The 26935-nt window shown below is 40.6% G+C and overlaps 1 protein-coding gene and 1 pseudogene across 3 annotated transcripts in view; one reads left to right on the top strand and one right to left on the bottom strand.

Annotated features, from left to right (window-relative positions):
* The window catches only part of N4BP1 (NEDD4 binding protein 1), an 82913-nt gene that overhangs the window by 11376 nt on the left and 44602 nt on the right, over positions 1-26935 (top strand). The window lies entirely within an intron of this gene.
* On the bottom strand, positions 7750-8340 carry LOC106995004 (putative ribosome biogenesis protein RLP24 pseudogene; annotated as a pseudogene).

Raw genomic sequence — 26935 nt, 5'->3', positions numbered from 1 at the left:
CCTCTATCTACTTCCCTCCCTTTGCAAACCAAAAAGCAACACAGTATGTTCCTCCTCCTAGGTAACCAAGTTTTTCTAGGTTTTTCCATCTCCTAAGTAGGGCAGCAGGATTCAGACCTAAGGAGTTTGTTTCCAGAGCCTTCGTTCTCGATACTTGCCTTTCATACGATGAGCCCTGTCTGCGGGGTGGGCAGGAAGGGCCCTCTTTTTGCATCCTACTTGACAAATGTCAGTGTCCTTGAATCTGAGTAGTCATATCTCCTGATGTTCTTAGATTTAACAAAAAATCGTGAGTGTTTGCTTTAAACATGCTTAGAGGAGACAGGGCATTCAGCTGTATAGTTCTTCACAGCTTAACTTAAAACATTTTAGGCTGGGCGCGGTAGTTTACGCCTGTAATCCTAGCACTTTGGGAGGCCGAGGCGGGTGGATCAGGAGATCGAGACCGTCCTGGGTAACACGGTAAAAACCGTGTTCCTCTTGAGATTCGGAAAAAAACCATTAATAGTAATAAAACACTTGGAGAATGTCAGAAAGAAAGGATGTATGTTTACCTGTTTTTTCTATTTGAGACAGGGTCTCACTCTGTCATCAACACTGGAGTGCAGTGGCGTCTCTACTAAAAATACAAAAAATTTAGCCTGGCATGGTGGCACGCGCCTGTAGTCCCAGCTACTCAGGAGGCTGAGGCAGGAGAATCGCTTGAACCCGGAAGGCAGAGGTTGCTGTGAGCCGAGATCGCGCCACTGCACTCCAGTCTGGGCGACAGCGCCAGACTCCCTCTCAAAACAAAACAAGACAAAAAGCCAACATTGTAGATGTAGAACCAAGTTTGCTTTCCTGGGCTTAACTTTTTTAGTCAGTTGGATTGCAGACAGCTGGTCTAAGGCGCATTCCCCTTTGTCCATTCTTCCCAGGTATCCAATCTTCTGCACTTCTCAGGGCTTAAACGCTTGACATGATTAAGTCCTGCTTTTTCTTCTGAAAATCTCTTACGTGCCTTCGTTCCTTTCCTTTCTATTGCGTTTGCTGCAGTTAAGACTTTCATTACTGTGTGTCCCTTCCCTTGCTCCATTGCCTTTATTCATTCATTGCTCCCTCCCTCCCTGGTTCAACTTGTATTAGAGTAATCCTCCTGCAAAAAGTCATTCTCCTGCCCTGGAACCTACTAGAGCCTCCTGTCACCTGTCTCATTCAGCCTAAACTCCTCCTCTGACTTACAGAACGATTAATCCAACCCCACTTTATTTTTCCAATGTTCTGGTTTAGCACCTTTCAGCTTAAACCTCCACTGTAGTAGTCTCTGCCTTTGCTGTGCATTCTGCCTGCTCTGGGTTCTGCTTTTGCTCAAGATTCATCGCAAGCATGGAGAATGACTCCTTTGCTCTACAGAAGAGCCCTGCTGGTCCTGCCAGACCTTCCCAGTGCCCGTTTTCTTGGCTGTCCTTGCCACACAGTTCAGCCAAGCTGTCTGGGAAAGGTGTGTCTTACAGTTTCTTGCTAGTATGTGCTCCTGCTTGTTGATCTTTGTGATATGTATTACTCATAAGTCAACCCTCCCACTTGTAAGAAATTTTTTTTTCTCCCCTTGAGACTCATGGGTAAGAGTTGAACGCCACAATCAGGGCTTTTTTGTTCTGAATTTGTTTTGGAGTTTGTTTTACTTTCTTGAAGGAAGAGAAAACCATTATCTTGATTTTAAAAACTAAGAACAGGAAAGCAAATTTGATTCAATGTCTGTAATATTTTAAGTTAGGCTATGGAAGAGCAGCAGATTTAGAGGAAGGAAGATTTAGAGTAAAAAAGTTTTTCAATTATAGTGTCTCTGCTCAAAATAAGATGAGGTGAAGTGTCTTGTGTCCCACCACGTGGTTTACTTGTGTTTTGCCTTTAAAATGTTAATTCACTGCTTTTTGCAAATGATAGAGTAGAGGAGAATGTAGAGCTTAGTTAGGTGGGCCGCCATTGACTGCAGAGGGGTGAAATGGAAACTGCTAGTTGACAATGATAGTGCCCATGCAGGTTGAAAAACAGGCACTGACTCTGTACCAGTGGCCACTTTTGTTAAAGGGAGGATTTGTTGTAGGAAGCAGTACTTCAGCTGGCCTTTGAAGAGCCAGATATTCCCAGGTGCCTGACCTTCCAGAGGTGGTTGTGGAGCAAAGGCCCAGAAAACATGGAGTGTCATGGTAAACGGTATCCAGGTGCTCCTGTGAAAGATGAAGCCTGAGGTACCAAAATGTCAGGCTAAGGTCATTGGACCTTATTTAATAGAGAATTGGTGAGGATTTTGAGAAGCATGGAATCTTCCTGAAACAGAAGACCAACAGTGGAAGGAACATTGTTGCAAGTTAGCCTTGGGCATAAGGGGGGCAGGGGTGGCAAGGTTTTCACAGGGACAGGGCAGCTGTGTGGATGTAGGGATTTAGGGGTTGGTTTTAAGCCAGGTGGCAGGAGGGATGGTTAAGTTGTTTGACCTGTTGACTGGTGGGGCTACCAGCTTGTCAACATTTAAGGAAAACTCTGGTGCCAGGGAGTATACTGACGGTTACCCCTTGACCTCAAGGATCCTGTTGCCTCTTAGGGGAGACAGACATGGGGAAGATACAGTAAAGTGTGATACATATAACAACTGCAATGTGTGCAAGGTGTTTCTGTAACACAGGAATGGAAGGGTTGCTCTGCCAGCTGGTTTCCTAGGGAGCAGGGAGCTCCTGGCAGAGGGAAGAAGCTGTGTGCAATCACAGGGGCATGAAAGAGGGCAGTTGCGTCACACATCAAAGTGCTTGGGGCCTGCCGCAGAACATGGATTTTACCCTGCAGGTAGTCAGTGAAGAGTCATGGAAGAGTTAGGAGGACATGAGAGATTTACATTTCCACAAATGTCTCAGTGTTTACACCTCTGGGCTGGGGCTGCTCAGTGTGGTCTGTTGCTGGTTTTCAATAGTATGAGTACAGAAATTGAGAATAAGGGTTGAGCAACTTTTGTGCAATTTGGCATTAATACAGGGGCTAGAGAGGCAATGTCTAAGAGTGAGAAGGAGTCCTTATAAGAGGGCAGTGTCCATAGGGGGCCCAAAGAGAGGGGACTGATGTCAGTGCTGGAAGACATCTTGGAAACAAAGGAGTGTGAGGATTGAATTTCAGAGACGAAAGGGAGGTACTAGCCAGCTGTTGCCTCATTGGCAAATAGAGATTAAAGTGAAGAAACAGAGGTGGGACCCTCCCTGTGAAGCAGTGGTGGAAAGGGATGAGGTTGAGGAGACGAGTTAGAATTCCTCTTTTAGGCCGGGCGCAGTGGCTCATGCCTGTAATCTCAGCACTCTGGGAGGCTGAGGTGGTCTGATCACCTGAGGTCGGGAGTTCAAGACCAGCCTGACCAACATGGAGAAACCCTGTCTCTACTAACATTACAAAATTAGCTGGGTGGGGTGGCGCATGCCTGTAATCCCAGCTACTCAGGAGGCTAAGGCAGGAGAATTGCTTGAACCAGGGAGGTGGAGGTTGCGGTGAGCCAAGATCGCGCCATTGTACACCAGCCTGGGTAACAAGAGCAAACCGTCTCAAGAGAAAAAAAAGAACCCTTCTTTTAGATCAAAGAGCCACAAACTCAGAGTGCTTCCTGAGAACCAGGCAGGGAACCTGTGTAGGGAAGTGAGATGGTCGGGAGGAGGGACTGTGATGAACGAAGGCACAGGGCCCTGTTGGAGAGGGCGGATTCCCATGTGTATCGCATTAGTCAGTTACACAGTGGGGCTCAGTGATGTCCAGTGTTCTCATTAAGAGAAGCAAGGAGTCCGGATTTAATTATATATAACATTGTATTTCTTTAAGTGGCCGCTAATTTACATTTTTAAAATCATACACATCGAATTATATGAGTAAAATATTTTTAAACTACATATTCGAAAAAACAGTTATATATGCCAAACAAAATATGTCAGGGAACCTGAGCTTTGTTTTTATTTGTTTGTTTATTTATTTTTTTGACCTGAGCTTTGGACTGCCTTTTTGAGACAGGGTCTCCAGGCTAGAGTGCAGTGGTGTGATCTCAGCTCACTGAAACCTCTGCCTCCCAGGCTCAAGCGATCCTCTTAGCCTCCTGAGCAGCTGGGACTACAGGCATGTGCCACCATGCCCATGGTGTATTTTTGTATTTTTGGTAGAGATGGCATCTCACTATGCTGCCCTGGCTAATCTTGAATTCCCGGGCTCAAATGATCCTCCCACCTCAGGATCCCAAAGTGCTAGGATTACAGGCATGAGCCACCATGCCTAGCCCATATGTTTCTAATACTTGAAGAGGGCAGTTGAAGGCTCCAGTGGCGTACAGTACAGTCTCAGTGCTAGTTCATCACCAGAGAGGGAGCGCAAGAGCTCCGAAACAGTGGGATATGTTAGGTGCAGTGGAACTGCTGCAGACTGAAAACATAAAAAGGACTGGGATGAAGTAAAGACCAAGGAAGGTTAGATAGTATGAACTTACAGTGTCACTTGAGCCAGAAACTCTCAAGTAGGTAATGTTTTCCCCGACTCAAGAGGTTTGTGATGCCAGTACACAAGGATTGGAGGTAAGGGGGTCTGAAGTACAATAGAGCAAGGCACACTGGGGCCCAGGAAATATTTTTGAAGAGGTCAGCCTTGTTCAAGCTAGGACAGGGAAACAGATGAAAGCAGAAAGGGCGGAATGAGCCGCGAGGATTAAGGGAGGGACAAGACCTTTGACCCTGTGTCCTCTGAAACCCAGAGGGTCATGCACACAGGGAAATTAAGTATTGGAGAATTCTGGAGGTTGTAATCAGAGTAATTTCAGAGCTTGGAATCTTGGATGTAAAGGAATTCTGAGGATGACTCTGAGGGCCAGGGGGTGCCTCGGTAGTTGTGGGTGAGCTGCAAGTGTTCCATACATCTTAGAGAAGTGAGAAAATAGAGGAGATGGCAATGTGAAGTATCTGGAGCTAGTGCTATGCTGGGGTCACCGAAGTCCATAGCAAGAAACTGGGTGCTAACAGTCAGTGAAGCCTGGCTGGTTAACAGATAAAAGAAGTAATTGGAAGTAAATGGCACAGCTACTTGTTTGGGGTCTCCATGAACTTTTAAGGTGTGGAGTTTGCTGACCACAGCTGCCCATCAGTTGATGCTTAGCTTCAGGCATTACTTGATGGCAGTGAGTAGCCACCCAGAGGCCTAGCCAGTGCCCTAAACAGTACGAGCCTGGAGGACTTCAAGCAGAGTTCTGGGGAGGACTACTCAGTCTTAAAACGTTGAAGTTACAGTACACCCGTGAAACTCAGGCAGGCTACCACCCAGTCCATTTTTAATTTGTGAGAAAAAGAGAGGGTGTTTAAGAACAGCTAGTAATTGACCTTTTCCCAGTTTTACTTACGTTTTTATGGAGTAAGGTAAGAATGAAAAAAAAAAAGTAATTAAAGTAGAAGTGGCCTAATGCAGTACTGACTTCAGAAGGTTCAAGTTGACCAGGTACTGTTTTACTACCCTTTCGGTTAGAAGAGCCTGGTACCTGGTTTCATCTGTGCGTGTGTGAGATAGGATTTGGTTCTGTCACCCGGCTGGAGAGCAATGGTGTAATTTCAGCTCCCTGCAGCCTTGCCCTCCCAGGCTCAAGTGATCCTCCCACATCAGCCTTCTGAGTAGCTGGGACTGTAGGCACGTGCCACCATGCTGGGCTTTTTTTTTTTTTTTTTTTTTTTTTTAAGAGATGGGGTTTCCTCATGTTGCCCAGGTGGGTTTCATGAATTCTTGAGCAGTTGATTTGTTCATGAAGGAGAGAATTCATAGATGTAATACAGGGTAGTGACATGGAGTTTCTGTTTTGATTTTACTAGGAAGAAGGTTGGTGGCCTTTTTGCACTTCCCAGAATATTTTTTACTCACCGTGGTTGTGAAGATCATCTTCTTAAGAAAGAGTGGTTTGTTCAGTCTCTTCTTAGGGCTAACATTTTGGGGTTATACCAGAATGTCGAAATAAGGGATACTGGTATTGCTTATGCTCGGGTCAGAAGTGATTGTCTGTAGCTTCCTCTTTCTTGTCCATTTCCCAGCCAGTATTGTAGGATTGTAATTAAATCAAGGACCACATCTTGTTCTGTGTTGGCTTTTTATGAAATTGATGTAATCATAGAAGACTGGCAGTCTTGAGTTTCAAGAACAAAATTGTAGGGGGGATATCCTTACAGTAATTAATTTAAAAACTTTTTGTAAAATCAGTTTTTTGTTGTTGTGTTATTTTTGTTGTTGTAGTTGTTTGTTTTTTGTTTTTTGAGACAGGGTCTCACTGTCGCCCAGGCTGGAGTGCAGTGGCATGATCTCGGCTCACTGCAACCTCTGCCTTTTGGGTTCCAGTGATTCTCCCACCTCAGCCTCCTGGTTAGCTGGGAGTTCAGGCGTGCGCCACCATGCCCAGCTAATTTTTGTGTTTTTTGTTAGAGACAGGGTTTCACTATGTTGGCCAGGCTGATCTTGAATATCTGACCTCAAGTGATCTGCCTGCCTTGGCCTCCCAGAGTGGTAGGATTACAGGCATGAGCCACTGCACCTGGCCAAAAATCAGTTTTTCATATGGAAACAACATAAAGGAATTTTTTTGGCTTAAAGAAACTGAATTTAGCTGGGCTGGTGGCATGTGCTTGTAGTCCTAGCTACTTAGGAGGCTGAGGCAGTAGGATTGCTTGAGTCCAGTAGTTCCAAGTCTGTAGTGAGCCATGATTGTACCATTGTACTCCAGCCTGGGTAACAGCAAGATCTTGTCTCTTAAAGACAAAAAAAACACAAAACAACAACTACAAAAAAACACCTTTTTTTAGAAAGATTCCGGTTTCGTTCGGTCTTAGTGCTGACAGAATTAGTAATTTACATTACTTGGTGAATAAGAGCTGTGGGAATAAATTCACGTCTGAAAGTATGAAAGTAATTTGTGATTATAGCATCTTTTGATTGAATTACCTACCAGTCTTCTGGGATCTTTATCCATTCTTGAATCAGCACTTTTTTTTTTTTTTTTAACTTTTTAAATGGTATTATTTTATGTGCAAATAATGAACAGATGTTGTACCCGTAAATTCTACTTTCCAAAAACAGGGGCGTTTAAAAGGAAAACTACATAATAACTTTTAAAAGGCACTGGGATTCCTCTGCTTCTAGATCACTGCTAGGCTAGAAAAATAAAGTTTGTTCTACCAGGAATAACAAGTTAGAACTGAGTATTCTCCAAAGTGGAAATTGAAGGATGTGGTGCCATTCCAGCTAAAGATTATTCAGTTCTAATTCCCAGCATCCACAACTACCTATCAGAACGGTTAAACCAGGTCAGAACAGTCCAGCATAATTCAGCTTCATCAAACAATGCCATTATGCTCTTCTAAGATGCAAATAAACCAAAACAGGAAATACTAAAATCAAAATAATATTTGACACTGTCATACAAACTGTTAGTTCCTTGTTGTATCTGCCTTTCCATAGGATGAATAAAGGGAATATTTGGCTGCAAATAATATTTTATTTTATATATCTCTAGCCATGATTTTTTTCATTAGTTATTATACAAATGCTGCCTAGTGCCATTATCCAATTGGCATAACCATTTATGTCCACAATTCACTTCTGTAGTTATAAGTAGAATTTTCATGATTTACATATCTATAAGTGAAGATTTAACGCTGAGATGCAAGCTAACATCTGTAATATCTGATGTTTTGTAGATGGCAGTGTAGGAAAGATGTATTTTAATCACTTCTCATTTAAGTGACCTTATGTAAAAAATAAATAATTTAGCAGTTCCAAGTATCCAAAGGGCATTTTCAAATGTACATAAAAGAAATGATTACAGAGATTTTTAAGAAGCATCTTTGATATCCGCATCCTCTTGTAACTGCTGTGCTGTTTTCTCTTCCAACTGCTTCCCTTTGCCTGCAAGAGGGGCTCGGATAAGATGTATGTTTTGCTTGACTTCTTTGATATCCTGAACTTTCTGTAGCTCTTTGTTTTTCTTCAATCTGTTCATTATAAATTTAGCTTGGCGTTTCTGTTTGATCTCTTCAACTCTCTTCATTGCTTCAATAGTTTTATTCCATAGCTTTCACTGGTATTTGATGGTTTCATTTCTATGTTTTTCATATCCAAATGAATTATCCGCTGTAAGCTCTTCGCCACCTGCTTTCCGGAATGCTTTGGTCCATCTGACTTTGCGAGGATTGTGCTTTTTAAAGTTTTTATGAGATTTAGATTTACAGAATCTGAACACCTTGCAATTGTTGCAGATGAACATCATGCCATGGCCAGGGTAGATGTGCCTGAACAGAAATAACACTTCTCGATACACATGTTGGACCTGCATGGGTCCCCACCAACCAAATGCCAAGCTTGAGAAGAATCAGCATATTTAATTCACAGTATGTTTCATTCTTGACCCTGATATTTTTTAAATTAAGAAAATGAAATTGTTACTTTGTTATAATAGGTAGGTTAATGAAAATCGATATATCTCTATTAGGTAATGAATTTGCCTGCAATAATAGAAACCTATACAAAATAAGGGTTTTCTTTCATTTAAAAAGTCTAAAGCAGCAGTCCAAGAGTGAGTAATGATTACAAACTTTACCCTTATGGTCACAAAATGACCGCTGCAGCTCCAGCCATCAGGTCTCTCAAGAAGGAAGGATGGAAGAGGAGGTAACAGTTTTCTAGAAAACCCTAGCGGGTTTCTGCTTACTTCTAGTTGGCTGGAACTATATCATGTGACCACTAGTAGTAAAGCAAGCTATGAAATGTTCAGTTTTACCTAGGCACATCGCTACCCTGAACAAAATATGATTACATTATTTTCCATGTGTTTTAAAAATTTTAATTCCTAAAAAGTGAGCATACGCCTGTAATCCTAACACTTTGGGAGGCTGAGGTGGGCGGATCATGAGGTCAGGAGATCAAGACCATCCTGGTTAACACAGTGAAATCCCATCTCTACTAAAAATACCAAAAAAAAAAAAAAAAAAAAAAAAAAGTGAGCATATAGCAAGCATTCATTTAACTCATTTCTGAAGGAACCAGCTGGATTGGAAAACTGGTTCAAGGAGCATTAGAGGAAATGAGTATAGGTGCTGAAAAAACGGTATTAGAATAAGATTGCTAGATTTGGGTGCAAAACTGGTGAATGTCCTTGTGAGAATGTAGGAATAACTGACTCAGTTTCTCCTGCTTACGCAGACTCTAACATGCTTCTGACACGAGATGTGTGGGAGTTTTCCTCTTAGCCTCTATTTTGCCAAAATTTGTGAAGAAACAACCATACCCCCATTAGCTCCTTAGGAATTCTGGCCGGGTGCGGTGGCTCAAGCCTGTAATCCCAGCACTTTGGGAGGCCGAGATGGGCGGATCACGAGGTCAGGAGATCGAGACCATCCTGGCTAACCCGGTGAAACCCCGTCTCTACTAAAAAATACAAAAAACTAGCCGGGCGAGGTGGCGGGCGCCTGCAGTCCCAGCTACTCGGGAGGCTGAGGCAGGAGAATGGCGTAAACCCGGGAGGCGGAGCTTGCAGTGAGCTGAGATCTGGCCACTGCACTCCAGCCTGGGTGACAGAGCGAGACTCCGTCTCAAAAATAAATAAATAAATAAATAAAAAATAAAAGCCTTATGATTCTAAGGTCAGAAATTTTATCTATAGGAAAATAGGGATGCAAATTTTCAGTGTCTACTGCTACATGACTTTCGGTTACAAGGAAGTAGGTCTAAGTTCAGCTTCATTAACGCTTAATTATAACTATCTTTCTGCCCAGAATTCTTGTTAATCCTGTGAGGACAGCTTCATATACCCTAAATTCAGAATCTGTCTTAGTAATGGCTTTTCAGGAGGTTGATACCAATGTATCTGCCCAGCGGGTTCACCTTGCCCTCTGCCTAAACAGAGCTGATTTATCAAGATGGGAATTGCAATGGAGAAAGAGTAATTCACGCAGAGCTGGAGACTGGAGTTCTATTACTACTCAAATCAGTTTCTCCACATTTGAGGATCAGAGTTTTTAAAGATAATTTGGCGGGTAGGGGCTTGGGAAGTGGGGAGTGCTGATTGGTCAGGCTGAAGATGGGGTTGAGTCAGATTGTGGGACTGGGTGGTGTCAGCTGATCCATTGATAGCAGAGTCTGCAAAATATCTCAACCACTGATCTTAGTAATGTTGTCCCCAGGAGCAATTTGGTGAAGTTCAGACTCTTGGAGCCAGAAGCTGTATGACCCCTAAACCATCATTTCTAATCTTGTAGCTAATTTGTTAGTCCTGCAAAGGCAGACTGGTCCCCAGACAAGAAGGGGGTCTTTTCGGGAAAGGGCTATTATCAGTTTTGTTTCAGAGTCAAACCATAAACTGAATTCCTTGCCAAGGTTAGTTCCAGCCTACGTCCAGGAGTGAGCAAGGACAGCTCAAATGTTAGAAGCAAGATGGAGTCGGTCAAGTCTGATCTCTTTCACTGTCATAATTTCCTCAGTTACAGTTTTTGCAAAGGCGGTTTCAATCCTTCCCTTTGGGTTTAACAGCACCTTATTCTTAAGGTGTGGGCTATGAAGTTGGGAAAGGGCCATCAGTCACTCTGCCTTCTTTCTCCTAACCGGGAGTAGTGGGGGAAGGTGTTGACCCCAAAGTGAGAGGAGTGGAACTGCTTTGCATCTGTCTTGAGTGTACTCACACAGGCCAGGCTGAGATTCCAAGGCTTCATGACAAAGGTGTTAGTATTCTCATCTATGGTTTTAGTACAGCATTTAAGCGGACAGTGTACTATAAATACTGAGTTCTAGGGTAAAGAGTGCAAATTCCAGTTTTAAAAGTAAAGATTTGAAAGCATTAGCTTGGGGCATTGTGGCTCACCAAAATCTAAATTGCAAAGGAAAAAAAGTAAAATAAAAACTCAAAAACAATAACAGGCATACTATAGTTTTTGAAACACAATTTTTCTCTCCCAGTCCTTATTTTTATTAGCAACAAATCATGATAGGACTGATTTGTTTGCAAAATAAACTTTAGTTATTATACTTGGCCTGATTTATTCCATAGAACACAGCAAGAATAATTATTTCTCACATAGGCCTTTTAATTGGCTTTGATGGAATTCAGTTCCATAAGGAACCTCAGTTAAGACTTTTTTAAAGCCAAGCCCATCCATGGGTTTATACCCTCAGATAGCTATGAGTTGGGTAAATTCCTCTCCTCTTGAGGTCCCAAGATAACTTGGGGCTCCTGGGCCTGTCAGAAAGTGACATTCTTTACTTACCACAGGTCAGAAACCCTGTACAGGTACTGTGTCAACAAGGTGTGAGGTCAGTTTTCCCAAGGGGCTTTTATTGGCTCTACAAGTCAAGTTTGATTCCTTAAAGGAAAGCACGCCATTCCAGTCAAAGCCTTGGTAAAATAACCAGTTTCTCCAATTGTGTCCTGTTAGAAAAGAAAACATTCTTATTGCACTTATGTAAGTAACAGTATCGCCATAAGTTAAAAATACAAATAGTTTCCAAATTCTGGAGAAACTTTTGAGACAGAGTCTCACTGTGTTGCCCAGGCTGGAGTGCAGTGGCACGATCTCGACTCACTACAACCTCCGCCCCCTGGGTTCAAGAAATTCTCCTGCCTCCCTAATAGCTGGAATTATAGTCCTGCACTACAATGCCTGGCTAATTTTTGTACCTTTAGTAGAGATGGAGTTTTTGCCATGTTGGCCAGGCTGGTCTCGAACTCCTGGCCTCAAGTGATCTGCCCGCCTCAGCCTCCCAAAGTGCTGGGATTACAGGCGTGAGCCACCACGCTTGGCTCTGAAAAAACAAAAAGGATCAACTTTTTAAGCAAAAAAAGTGAAGAAAAAGATTACTTCAGTTTTCTGTTCGGTCCATTCAGTTAACTCCTGTTCTGCTTGATATTCATGAATATTTTAGCTATCCCTGAGAGTCCTGAAAGTTTTTTTTTATTTTAATGTCACAGTCTCCAGCATTATTAGAAACTTGCATTCAAGGGCACCTGTCGAAGTTTTATAGCTAATTATAAAACCGTTTTCTAAAGAGGATCAAAACAAGACAATTGTCTGTGGATGAAAAAACATTTTAGGGCAGCCACAGTCAACGACACAATTGACAAGGAAATTTGTTACCTCTGTGGCACACAATAATTAACATAACAATTGTAATATTATTGATAACATATAGTGAGGCATATCAGAATTATAGGAATCTCATACAGTTTTACAACACATATTAATAACATATTTATATGAATATAACCCAAAGAGAATTAAATACCATTTTATATTTGACAGTGTTTCCTTTGTTGAAAACACTGGATATCAGAAGGGCACAGTGGCTCATACTTACAATCCCAGCACTTTGGGAGGTCGAGGCGGGCAGTTCACTTGAGGCCAGGAGTTGGAGACCAGACTGGCCAACATGGTGAAACCCCGTCTGTACCAAAAAATACAAAAATTAGCTGGGTGTGGTGGTGTACGCCTATAATCCCAACTACTTGGGAAGCTGAGGCATGAGAATTGCTTGAACCCAGGAGGCAGAGGTTGCAGTGAGCCAAGATTGTGCCACTGCACTCCAGCCTGGGCAACAGAGCAAGCCCTTGTCTCAAAAAAACAGCACTGGATATTCACAAAGTAGAATCCCAGGTCACCATAAGTCATTCGTTTAACCAAAATGATAACTCACAAATTTTAAAACAGGAAAAACCTTTACTCTGGTAGAGAGGAGACTCAGCTTTCCAAATAATAAGATCCAGTGAAGATGGCATGATGCCAACTGAATTTGTCTTTTCTCTCCACACTGCCCCCTGCCTTTTTTGTAGTTTACTTAAAAGGCAAACAATAACCTTTTGTTATCTTTTAATGTTACATAAAAATTCTTTTCAAAAGAGAAAACCAGATTTAATGTTTGCATTAGTGCATCTTTAAAATGCTAACGCTAGGTGATTTTGTTGTTGTTTGTTTGTTTGTTTGTTTGTTTTTGAGACAGAGTCTTGCTCTGTTGCCTAGGCTGGAGGGCAGTGGCACAATCTCAGCTCACTGCAACCTCCGCCTACCGGGTTCAAGCAACTCCTTTGTCTCAGCCTCCTGAATAGCTGGCACTACAGGCGCTGCCACCACACCTGGCTAATTTTTATTAGAGATGGTGTTTCACCATATTGGTCAGGCTAGTCTCAAACTCCTGACCTCAGGTGCTATCTGCCTGCCACAGCCTCCCAAAGTGCTGGGATTACAGGCGTGAGCCACCATGCCTAGCCTAAATTTAGTTTAATAGCATTTTACAAATCTATTCAGTTTTAATTAGTTTGACCATAAGGTAAGATTCTTATAAACCTTTTATAACCCTTTACAATATTTTTTTTGTTAAAGAGCAGAACAGTGTTTTAGGAAAACTCCGTTGCACTTTTATTCCAATGTTCAATTTATGGAAAAACAGAATAACACCTCTTTAGCCAATATGTTTACACACATTAATTTTTTATAAACTTTTCACAACTCGTTTAAACCTTTAGATTTTTCCTTCCTCACTTAACACAATCCTTTAACCCTCTAAACTTAGGCAAGAAGTTCATATGCCCATGCCTTCTTAATATCTTTTACCAGAAGTACATTCTACTTTCCTTACACACCTTGTACGTAGAACTGTTTCTTCAGTAGTCTCAAATACATGTTATGCTGTTAACTGTTAGCAACTTTTACTTTCAGTGAAAAACGTGGTTAGTAAACAATTGTAATTATGTGCCAGGTGTGGAGCCTAGGACAGACACCAGTCAGAAGTGCAGATAAGATCTGACTTTCCAGCATAGCCAGGGGGACTTGGCTAACTCCACATGTCCCCAGACTTTACCTAGCTGTAAAGTAGGCAGGTTGTAAAGTCATAGTGGCAGTTCATGAAGTATTTAGGAGACCTAATAACCTTTAAATTGTACAACATTTCTTGCATAAATTCCCTTTCATGAATCCTTTCATGACTTAGACCATCTATGACATACTTGGACTTTCTGACTTGTCCTAACCATCCCATCTTTAAACAACCAGTCTTTTAACTTTAGGACAAAAATTTACCATACAGGATTCTTTTATATAAAATACTTTCTTTATGGGGGCTACTTTCACATGTCCCCAGGCCTTACCTAGAATGTAATGGCTCCGAGGTAGGTATATTGAACAATTTTCAAAAGTTAAAGAAGCAGTTTATGACCTTAGAGCATTTAGCAAACCTAATATTTGATCTAATTTAGACGAAACGTCCAAATTTGGAAGATACTTTTATTTACCAGTAATCTTTAAAACTGTTTATTACCAAAAGATTACTAAAGTTATATGAACTAAAGGGCATTAGTTTTAGTTTTTCTGACAAAATGTCTGATTTAAGTGCTTATTTTTCTCTAAGCTAGTTAATGAGAGCTCTTTTATATAAACATCACATACAACACATACACAGACAGAATATCCAGTAGTTGTAACATTTTTCATTTGCCAGTTTCTTAAGTTGGATTACTGGCTTCAGGGCAGAACCCTTCAAGAAACAAGGCTAGGAAAGCATGCAGTTCCTAGGGCCTAAAAAGCAGGCACAGCTGGAAAGCAAAAACATTCTCAAAATTAAGGGTCCCATTTTTATATTGCATCCCGGATTTTCAAAAGGGAAATGCTATTGGAGAAGATGGTGCAATGTTTTTACCATGCATTTAATTGCCTGACAACCCAAACCCAGTCAGCCCATTTTATTTTGTTTTTGTTTTTATTTTTGTTTTTTTGTGATGGAATCTTGCCCTGTCACCCAGGCTAGAGTGCAGTGGTGTGACCTTGGCTCATTGCAACCTTCACCTTCCGGCAATCAGCCCATTTTGTAATTAGACCATGCCCCATGGGAGTCTCATCTCTCATTAGAGGGTGGGGATTTTTCCTCCTTACCTTCCAGGTGGCCAAGAGCATGCTTTTTTGATTAAAGCATACAGTGAGCCAAGTATCCCTCCATAACTGTTATTAGCCATCCCTTAAAGTATATTTTGTACCTAGTTATTACACACCAAGACTAAAACCTCTCTCATAATGCAGAGTAATTTCTGATACCCCCAAAACTTGGGGAAAAAAAAAAAAAGAATGTCAGGTAACATAATGTAAAGCTGAACAGAGCCTTAGATTTTGAGAGCAATCTAGCCATTTTCAACTCATGGGGTTCCGTGAGGAAAACAGATTGTGGTTTTTTTTTTTCCAAAATGGAAGCTGTTAGAAATTATAGAAATTATCTTAAGTTCTCTCATGTGGGTATCAGGAGGGCAAAGTAGAGAAATAATTCAGTTGACTGAGAAGAAAAAAACTTTTTCTCAAAAACAACCAATATCCAAGAAGAAAAAAAAAATCAAGGCATTTTAAAATATATATAGCTTGGATATCCATTTTTAATTAAGTTGATTTTAACCATAGAGCTCTTTTTAAAAATTTTTTTAAAAAATCTCTTATTGTCAGACTCTAGCCAGGACAGTCAATATTTCTGGCTTTTGAACTTTGCCACAGCTAACTTCCCATGTGAAATTAATAAATTTTAGCTAAGGTTATAACTTAACCATGGACCCATAAGGTGTTTCAAAGAGATGGTAAGCAGCTTCCTTTTACAAGATTTAGAATCTTCCGGCCGGGCGCGGTGGCTCAAGTCTGTAATCCCAGCACTTTGGGAGGCCGAGACGGGCGGATCACGAGGTCAGGAGATCGAGACCATCCTGGCTAAGACGGTGAAACCCCGTCTCTACTGAAAAAAAAAAAAAAAGATTTAGAATCTTCCCAAGGGTAGCTTGGAGAAAGAAAAATTTAAGACAGGAAATCAGAAGCTAGCCATTGGAGTGGGGGTAGGACCCTCAAAAAGTGGCAAAGTTACTGCAAATAACCAGAAAGGAATCATTTTGTCAAAAGACAAAAGCCTTGTCTACTGAGTTACAACATTCAGTAGATTCTATTGCTCTTCCCAGAAGGTGCCTAGAGGAGCCAATTTCAAGCTCACAAAGGCTTTTAACTGCTCAAGATAATTGACTTCTGTCAGTAGTTCCTTCAGAGATCGCCACCATATACAGAAACATACACAAAGACAAAACAAACAGAAGGGCTTCCAAATCAAGATCCCTAACCAAGAATTCCAGAGTACCCCTTCCAAACTATCCTCCTATTCTGTCTGAGAAATCTCCCCTAAATCTTCTGGATTGAGGAGAAGTCTCCCTAACTAAGACTCTTCCTACTAATTAGGGAGAGCCAACTGAGACCCCAAAGGAGCCGAACCAAGACAGACACTCCGTGGTGGAGCTGCAGACACATACCACACCATGGGGCTACAGAACCATTTGGGAGAAGGAAGGAACTGTGGCAGCGCCTAGGATACTCACTGAACCAGACACCCCATAATGGGGCTACAGACAGGCAGTCTGTGATAGGGCTACAGTTGTTGGACATCTCCCCAGGATTGTTTATCCATTGCGATTAAATTCATGCACATTGGGTTGGCAGTGCCCCGTCAGTAGAGATGGTGTCAGAGTCAGCTGCCAGTCTGAAAGAACTAAGCAGCCACTTGGGCTGGCCTCTGGATCCATTGCCAGAGGGGTGCTACCAAACCACAGGCAGGTAGCCACAAGAGCAATCCCGGACAAGCCTCCAAATTCGTAACCGCCTAACAGGTTCACCTTGCCCTCTGCCTAGACAGAGCCAATGTATCAAGACGGTAATTGCAGTGGAGAAAGAGTAATTTATACACAGCTGGCTGTGTGAAAGACTGGAGTTTTATTATTACTCAAATCCCTCTCCCCCAGCATTCGGGGATCGGTTTTTAAAGATAATTTGGCAGGTAAGGGCTTCGGAAGTGGGGAGTGCTGATTGGTTAGGTTGGAGATGGAATCATGGGGGTAAAAGTGAGGTTTTCTTGCTGTCTTCTGTTCCTGGGTGGTATGGCAGAATTGGTTGAGCCAGATTATGGGTTTGGGTGGTATCAGCTGATCCATTGAGTGCAGAGTCTGCGAAATATCTCAATCACTGATCTTAGGTTTTACAATAGTGATGTTATCCCCAGGAGCAATTTGGGGAGGTTCAGACTCTTGGAGCTGGAAGCTGTATGGCTCCTAAACCATCATATCTAATCTTGTAGCTAATTTGTTAGTCCTGCAAAGGCAGACAGGTCCCCAGGCAAGAAGGGGATCTTTCCAAGAAAGGGCTGCTATCAGTTTTGTTTCACAGTCAAACCGTAAACTGAATTCCTTCCCAAGGTTATTTCGACCTACACCCAGGAATGAACAAGGACAGCTCAAAGGTTAGAATCAAGATGGAGTCGATTAGGTCTGATCTCTTTCACTGTCATAATTTCCTCAGTTATAATTTTTGCAAAAGTGGTTTCACCAGTCTACAAAGCAAATTCCTTTGGCAGGTTCTATACCCTTGTAGGGATCGAGGGAAGAGTTCCCCAGGTTGTTTTGTGATTATGACTGATGGGCTATAAATCGATTTTCTCACAACTCACTCCATGGGTTTTATTAATTAGCTAAGCAGCTCAAAGAACCCCAGGGAAGACATTTACTGGTTAATTGTAAAGGCTATTACAAAGGTTACAGATGAAGCGATGCATAGGGGAAGGTATGAGGGAAAGGGCTTAGAGCTTCCATACCCTCTCCAGGAATGGCACCCTCCAGGATAGGTATTAGCTATCCTGAAACTCTCCAAAGCCAGTCCATTTGGGTTTTTATGGAAACCTCATTACATAGGCGTGATTGATTAAATCGTTGGCACTGATGATCAAACTAACCTTCAGCCCCTCTCCCCTCCCGGGAGGTTGGAAGTAGAGCAGAAATCTCAACCCTGTCATCCTACTTTGGTCTCTCTGCTGACCAACCCCATCCTGAAGCTACCTGTGGATGCCAGTCATAGTTGAACTCATTAGCATATAAAAAAACCATCACTTTGAAATTCTAAGAATTTTAAAAGTTGTATGCCAGGAAATATATATTTCACAGTATCACAGTCTTACAAGATAATGAAACCATGATATTTGGGATTGTCTTTTATGCCAGACAGAAATCATCTGTATCTATACTGGACAAAAATCTACAAGTTATAATGTAATTTTACAGATTCTGGATATTATTTAATATAAATATGTCAAGCAAAAAAATACATTCTCCTAGGATGTACATTGGCAAACTTTTTCTGTGAAGAGCCAAATGATAAATATAGACTTTGTGGACCACAAAGTCTTTGTTTTATATTCTTTTTTGTTTTGTTTTTTACAGCCCTTTAAAAATGTAAAAACTATTTTGACCTCGGGGGTTGTATATACAAAATAGTCCAAGAGCTGGATTTGCACAAACCAGTATGGTAGCCACTACCCCATGTGGCTGTCTAAATTACTTCAGTGAAATTAAATACTCAGTTCCTTGGTTGCATTTCAAGTGCTAGTGGTCCCATGTAACTAGTGGCCACCAATTTGGATTGTACAGCTATAGGACATTTCCATCATTGCAGAAGTTATTTTGGACAGTGCTGCCCTAAAGTATGAAGTAATCCTTGATTGGGCCTGCTAGAGAATAGTGTGATATTGAAGCTGGGCACGGTGGCTAACACCTGTAATCCCACCACTTTGGGAGGTCGAGGCAGTTGGATCACTTGAGGTCAGGAGTTCGAGACCAGCCTGGCCAATATGGTGAAAGCACGTCTCTACTAAAAATACAAAAATTAGCCAGGCATGGTGGCGGGTGCCTGTAATCCCAGCCACTTGGGAGGCTGAGGCAGGAGAATTGCTTGAACCCGAGAGGCGGAGGTTGCTGTGAGCCAAGATCCTGCCATTGCACTCCAGCCTGGGTGACAAGAACGAAACTTCATCTCCAAAAAAAAAGAAAAAGAAAACATAGTATGACATTGAAAGAACATGCTGCCATTTTTTTTTACCTTATTTTCAGGGTTTCAGGGTTTTTGTAATTTTTGTTTATTGCTTCCCCTTCTATATAATATCTGGAGATTATTCTTGATATCACACACACACAGTAATCTCTTTGTATTTGGGTGATGGTAAGATGTATTAGTAGCTAGTCTAGAAGGTAGAGAATAGTCCTCAGGAAATTTCATAGGAAATCTTACATTGCATTTTAAATAGCCAGATGAGATTTTTGTTTATTTTTTGTTTTTATCTGTTCTTATTGACTCTTCTAAAACTAGGAAAGCAACCTAAAAAAAAAATCAAGAAAATTATCTCTACATATTTCACCTGTAGTATCTGTACATCTAGATGAAATCCTCTCTCTTCAGAATTCCCAAAATCTGCCAAAATTTCTGGCTTTCCAGAAATTGACCTTAATACAGAACAGAAGGCTGAGATCCTGCACCATAGGATAGGCACCAGGCCAGTTTCCTGAGCGTGAGTTCAACACATGAACTACAGTTCTTATTCTTTAATAGTGACTATTCTATACCTTATTAAATAAAATTCTTATGTAATTCCAGATATGGCCTGGGTTGCACAGTCAGTTTGTCTGATTCTGGTAGAAAGGGGGCCAGATTCTTAATGATCTTATGCAAGCAGCTGCATATCATGAAAAGTGAAGAGAGCCAGTGAAAGTATTTTTAATTCCTGAATTTTGAGAATCAGGGAAAACAAGATAACATTTTGAAAGTGTTTTCTTTCCATTTGTAAAAGCATAGCTTGCTAAGTGGAGGGTTAAAAATTAATGAAAAGGGGCTTCTTCATATACCTGAGAGAAAATAGAACATTATAAAAAAACTATATTTCATACAACTAGAGTTAGATTTCTTTCATTAATTCGTTCAGTCATTACATTGTGTTCCACTAGATCTTGGGTTGTCTGCTTCACAGAGGGTCCCAGAAATCTCAGCTGAGTCCGTTGGTGTAGTCCATTCCAGCCCGTTGCTTAAGCGATGTCACTTATACTCCAAACTTTGTATCCATGAGTCAGTTTCTTGAAGTATCAGTGGTCAAGAGTGTCTGGCATAGTCTCTTCTGCAAGACTCCGGGACTGTCATCCTTTGTCGTAGACCCACTTTCTATGCTGTAGTCAGTAGCAGAGGTGTATCACAAGGAAGAGAGGAAAGAAGAAACCACTTGTTAATGATGAGACTGGATAACCATGGTGTTTATACAGTAACCAACAACATCAGGATGGAGGAGAGTTAAAATCTATTGAGGTATAGTACATAACTGTTTCTTAAGATTGGAGCAGTACGGCCGGGTGCGGTGGCTCAAGCCTATAATCCCAGCACTTTGGGAGGCCGAGACGGGTGGATCACGAGGTCAGGAGATCGAGACCATCCTGGCTAACATGGTGAAACCCCATCTCTACTTAAAAATACAAAAAACTAGCCGGGCGAGGTGGCGGGCGCCTGTAGTCCCAGCTACTCGGGAGGCTGAGGCAGGAGAATGGCGTAAACCCGGGAGGTGGAGCTTGCAGTGAGCTGAGATCCGGCCACTGCACCCCAGCCTGGGTGACAGAGCAAGACTCCGTCTCAAAAAAAAAAAAAAAAAAAAAAAGATTGGAGTAGTGTTTATCTGAAAGCTAAGAACATACTGTGGGCATTGCCAAGGACCTAAGGCCTTCCAATCTGTCTTGTAAAGTGTGTAGTCTCTAAAAAAAAAAAGTTAAAAGTTTTTTCTGTACAAAAGTATCTGGAGAAGACCATGCTTCCTCTTTGATTTGACAGAAACTAATCATGTTGAGCTATTTAAGAAACTTAGAATACTCCAAAGAAATTAGTTTTAACATCCTTCTTGTTATAAGGTGAAAAAAATAAATCTTTGTGATTTCCCAGGGACTTTAGGAACCTCCAGAGATAGTTTAGATGTAAAAGAGTTGCATACTACTCAGCAATAGAAAAAGATAAATTACTGACTGATACATCCAACAATGTGGATTAATCTCAAAACTGTTATGCTGCATGGAAGAGCCTTACCAAAAGAGTATATATACCGTTGTAATTCTGCTCTTGTCACATTGTAGACAAGGGTAAACTAATTGTGTAGTTATGGTGAAAAAAAAAATCAGAATGATTAGAACAAAACAACTGGAAAAAGACATTAAACCCAGACTGAGTATTAGATTAAGAGACTGTTTTGCTGGGTGCAGTAATGACATTGTGGTTATATTAAAAAGAGCATGTGTATGTATGTGGTAAAATTATATACTTGGTGGTTAAGCATGGTGGTGTGCACCTGTGGTGCCAGCTACTGGGAAGGCTGTGGTGGGAAGATGGTTTGAGGCCAGCATTTTGAGGCTGCAGTGCACTGTGTTCACACCTATGAATGCACACCACCTGGACAACATAGCGAGACCCGTCTCTAAACAAAAGTGAAAAATTATTTATCTGTCTCACTTGGAAATTAATCACATATTCCAAAGAGTAACCATTAATTAATATCAGTTTAACTAAAGTCTTGAAGTTAATTAATGATCTTGGAAGTTGTGCTTATACTGACAACTGAGCAACTTCCAACTTCTGGTATCAAAAAGTTTGGCTGGGCGCAGTGGCTCACACCTGTAATCCCAGCACTTTGGGAGGCCGAGGTGGGTGGATCACTTGAGATCAGGAGTTCGACACCAGCCTGGCCAACATGGTGAAACCTCATTTCTACTAAAAATACAAAAATTAACCGGGCATGGTGGCATCTACCTGTAGTCCCAGCTACTGGGGAGGCTGAGGCAGGATAATTGCTTGAACCCAGGAGTTGGAGGTTGCAGTGAGCCAAGATCGTGCCACTGCACTCCAGCTTGGGCAACAGAGTGAGACTTTGTCTCAAAAAAAAAAAAAAAAAACAGGCATGGTGGCACATGCCTGTAATCCCAGCTACTTGGGATTAGAGAATCACTTGAACCCAGGACATGGAGGTTACAGTGAGTCGAGATCACGCCAGGGCACTCCAGCCTGGGCGACAGAGTGAGACTCCATTTCAAAAGAAAAAAAAGGTTTGTCAATATTATAATTTTATTTAGTTGAACATATAATTTTATATGATCTTTTTTTTTTTTTAAATAGAGACAGGGTCTCACCATGTTGCCCAGGCTGGTCTTGAACTCCTGAGCTCAAGCAATCCTTCTGCCTTAGCCTCCCAAAGTGCTGGGATTACAGATGTGAGCCATCACACTGGGCCAAATTTTATATTTTTCATAATCATAAATATATATGAGTAATATTAGCTTACCTCATCAGTAAGTCAGTAAAGCTTAGGAAGTTTAATCTGTGAGAAAAGCATTAAAAAAAAAATGTGTAGGCCGAGTGACGTGACTCACGCCTGTAATCCTAGCACTTTGGGAGGCCAACTGGGTGGATCATTTGAGGTCGGGAGTTCAAGACTAGCCTGACCAACATGGTGAAACCCCATCTCTACTGAAAGTACAAAAAATTAGGCATGGTGGCAGGTGCCTGTAATCTCAGCTACTTGGGAGGCTGAGGCAGGAGAATCACTTGAACCCAGGAGGCAGAGGTTGCAGTGAGCCGAGATCACGCTACTTCACTCTAGCCTAAGTGACAAAGCGAGACTCTATCTCAAAAAAAAAAAAAGTATAGATTTATTATATTCTACACTGGTAAAATCAGGGAAAGGACATCTATTTTTAAATTAGTATTAAAATAATCAAATAATACTGATTTGCCTAAGAATTATTTTGATTACACAAATTTGGATTCTTAAATAACAATGATTTTGACCTGTTGGAGTTTTTCTATTTGTTGTTGTTTTTTTAAGAGATGGTGATCTCTCAGTGTGTTGTTAGCTGAACTCAGAACTCCTGGGCTCAAATGATCCTCCTGCCTCACCCTCCCAAGTAGCTGGGAATACAGGCATGTATCACTACACCCAGCCTGGGTTTGGTTTTGTGTCCTTAAAAGGCTAACGTGTTTAAAGTATTAGATGTTTAGTTTCATTCTGTTTTAGGAATTCTAGAAATATAGAGTTAAGGAAGTTCTTGTAATTCTCTGTCAACCAACTAGAATAGAGATTGAGAAACTTTATAATCTAATGTATTAATAGCCCTGGAGATACTTCTTATTCATACCATGAAAAATAAGGCTTTTCTTATATCACAGATGCACAGAGAACTTTCAGCTTCAACAGTCTTAATCACAGGTAAAAATTGAGAAACACATAACTGGTCCACATTTCAAAAAGACAGTTCTTTCAATGGTCCTGAGACGTGATCTTGCACTAACAAAAACACAGATGAGACTAAAACCAGATTTTCTTGAGGTGTCTCGTCTGACAGAAAATAGATCCCTATTGTCTACCTGACAGATCACAATATGGTCAGACCATGAAATCAGATTCCTAGCCAAGATCAGTTATCAGCCATGCATAGAACAGATTCATGTATACAGAGGGTGCAGTTGAAACTGGCCTAGGGATTCGTATCCACTGGTCTCTGGGCCAATGTGGACAGGGACATGTGGCTAAGAATCATCAAACGAAAACACATTATCAGAAGAAAAGGAGACAACAGAGAAACAGCAGAAGTAAAATTCTCTGGCTGTTTCTTATTCTCTTGGTACTCTGGGAGCCAAAATGAGACATGCTTAGGTTTAAGGAGCTGATGAAGTGCCCTTCTGGGACGACTCAGTTTAGTAGCTCCAGCAGATGGGAGTCCCTTTGGGCATCTGAGTGGGTGCTACTCTACTGCCAAAGTGTAAACATTTTTTTTGAAGTTATATAGACATGGCTTTCAGACAGGTAACTCATGAATGAGGGACTAGCAGGAATGTAGAAGTAGTTCAGAGAGCACTTGAAGTTTTTAAATTTATTTTTTAAATTGACAGATGAAATTGTGTTTATTTTGTATCCATGATGTTTTGAAGTACATAAGCAATGTGGAATGGTTAAAGCTAGCTAATTAACATGCCTCACATAGATGTCATTTTTGTGGTGAGGACACATATCCTGTTGGCATTTTTCATGACTACAATATATTGTCATTAACTATAGTCACCATGCTGTACAATAGTTCTCTTGAATTTATTCCTACTATCTAACTGTAATCTTGTGTCCTTTGACCAGCATCTCCAGAATCCCTTCCCCAAACTGTGCCAGCCTTGGATAACCACCATTCTTCTCTTTTTTTCTAGGAGACCAGCTTTTTTAGATTCCACTTACATCATTTGTCTTTCCATGCCTGGCTTATTTCACTTAACCTCATGTTTTCAGGTTTATCCATGATGTTGCAAATACTAGGATTTCCTTTTTTTTTTTTTTTTTTTTTAATGGCTGATAAGTATTCCATTGTTTATATTTACCGTATTTTGGTATTTGCAAGAGGGTCCTGGAATCAATCCCCCGTGGACACCAAAGGATGACTGTATATAACATTTTCTCTTTTATTATTTTATTTATCTATTTACTGAGACAGGGCCTCACTTTGTCGCCCAGGCTGGAGTACAGTGATGTGGTCACAGTTAACTGAAGCCTCAAATCCCTGGGCTCAAGCATTTCCCCCACCTCAGCTTCCTGAGTAGATGGGACCACAGGCGAGTTCACCATCATGCCCGCCTACTTTTTAAATTTGTTGTAGAGATGGGGTTTCCCTATGTTGCTCAGGCTGTTCTCAAACTCTTGAGCTCAAGTGATCCTCCCACCTTGGCCTCCCAAAGTGCTAGGATTACAGGCATGAGCCACTGCACCCAGCCAATAATTTTTTTCATGTACAGTGGTCCCCCTTATCCACTGGGGATATGTTCCAAGGCCCCCAGTAGATACCTAAAACCTTGGATGGTACTGAGTCCTATGTATACAATGGTTTTTTTTTTCTATACATAGATACCCATGATACCATAGATACCATTTTAAAGATTAAATTATACACTAGGCACAATAAAGGATTAACAACAATTACTAATAATAGGAAAATATAGCAATATACTCTAATAAAAGTTATTTTATTATTAAGTGGAGAACCTTCATCTCTGCATTTAAAGTAAGCAAGCAATTTATTGCTTCTCTTTGGCATGTCCAAATTGCCAACATTACTACTCTTGTATTTTGGGATCATTATTAAGTAAAATAAGGGCTACTTGAAGACAGCCACCTAGATACTGCTACAGTCGATCTGATAACCAAGGCAGCTACTATCTGTTGGGCAAGTAGTATATACTGCATGGATACACCAGACAGAGGAATGATTCCAATACTGGATGGCGGAAGATTTCACTGCACTGCTTAGAAGAGGGCACAATTTAGAATTTATGAATTGCTTATTTCTGGAGTTTTCTATTTAATATTTTCATAACATGCTTGACCAAGGGTAACTGAAACCACACATAATGGGTAACTGACTACTGTACCTGTTGGCCATTTGTATATCTTCTTTTAATAAATGTGTCTATTCAAATCTTTGCTCACTTTTTACTTGTTTTCTTGCTATTGTTGTTTTGAGTTCCTTTTATATTTTTGGATATTAACCTCTTATGTATATAGTTTGCAAATACTTTCTCTCATTCTGTAGATAATCTCTGTTCATTGGTTTCTTGCTTGTCCAGAAGCTTTTATTTGATGTAATTCTTTTAGTCTATTTTTGTTTTTGTAGCCTCTGCTTTTGAGGTTATATTTTAAAAAATCATTGTCCAGACCAATGTCACCAGGCTTTTCCTCTATATTTTCATCTAGTAGTTTTCATAGTTTGGGGTTTAATCCATCTTTAGTTGATTATTGTACATGATGTGAGATAAGGATCTAATATTCTTTTGCATGTGGTTGTGTACTTTTCCCAATATATTTATTGAAGAGATTGTCCTGAGATATCATTCCATTTATTTGTGTCTTCAGTTTGTTTTGTCAGTGTTTTCGTTTTCTGTGTAAAGATTTTTCAACTCCTTGGTTAAATTTATTCCTAAGTAGTTCACTGTTAGTATAGAAACACTACTGATTTTTGTGTTGATTTTGTATTCTGCCACTTTATTGAATTTATTAATTAGTTCTGTTTTTTTGGTGGGCTCTTAGGGGTTTCCTATATAGTAAGATAATTTCATCTGGGAACAGTTTAACTTTTCTCTTTCTAGTATGGATGTCTTATATTTCTCTTGCCTAATTGCTCTAAAACTTTGAATACTATATTGAAAGAGTGAGCTTCTTTGTCTTGTTCTAGATCTTACAGCAAGAGCCTTAAATTTTTCCTCACTATGTTATGAGCTGCAGATTTGTCATATGTGGCATTTATTGTGTTGAAGTGTTGAGATTTTTTTTTTTTTTATCATGAAAAGGCATGAGATTTTATCAAATGCTTTTTTGGCGTCCATTGAAATGATCATATGACTTTTGTTTTTCATTTGCATTTGTATTTGTTCAGCCATCCTTGCATTCCTTGGATGAATCCTACTTGATTTTAGTGAATAATCTTTTTAATGTGTTATTGAATCCTTTTTGCTATAACAGTAGTCTCTTGTCATTTGTGGGTGATCTGTTCCAGGATCTCTCACAGATACGAAAATCTGCAGCTGCTCAAGTCCCTGGTATAAAATGGTGTGGTGTTTGCATATAATCTATGTATATTTTCCTATATACTTAAATCATCTTCTTGACCTACTTATAATGCCTTATACAATGTAAATGTGATGTGAATAGTTATATTCTTTAGGGGATAATGACAGGAGAAATGTATGTGTCCAGGACAAATGTAATTTTTTTCTGAGTATTTTCAATCTGTGGTTGATTGAATCCATGGATGCAGAAACCACAGATAGAGAAGGCCAACTATATTTTGTTGAGGGTTTTTGTATCTGTGTTCATCAGGGATATTGGCCTGTGTTTTCTTTTTTTGTTTTATCCTCATCTGGTTTTGGTACCAGGGTAATGCTGGCCTCAAAAATGAATTTGGAAGTATTTCCTCCTCTTCAGTTTTTTGGAAGAGTTTGAGAAGAATTCATATTAGTTCTTCTTTAAATGTTTGGTAGAATTCAGCAGTGAAGCA

The sequence above is a fragment of the Macaca mulatta genome, chromosome 20 (genome assembly GCF_049350105.2).
Source record: "Macaca mulatta isolate MMU2019108-1 chromosome 20, T2T-MMU8v2.0, whole genome shotgun sequence".
Lineage (NCBI taxonomy): Eukaryota > Metazoa > Chordata > Mammalia > Primates > Cercopithecidae > Macaca > Macaca mulatta.
This window is presented reverse-complemented; position numbering and strand designations above follow the sequence as displayed.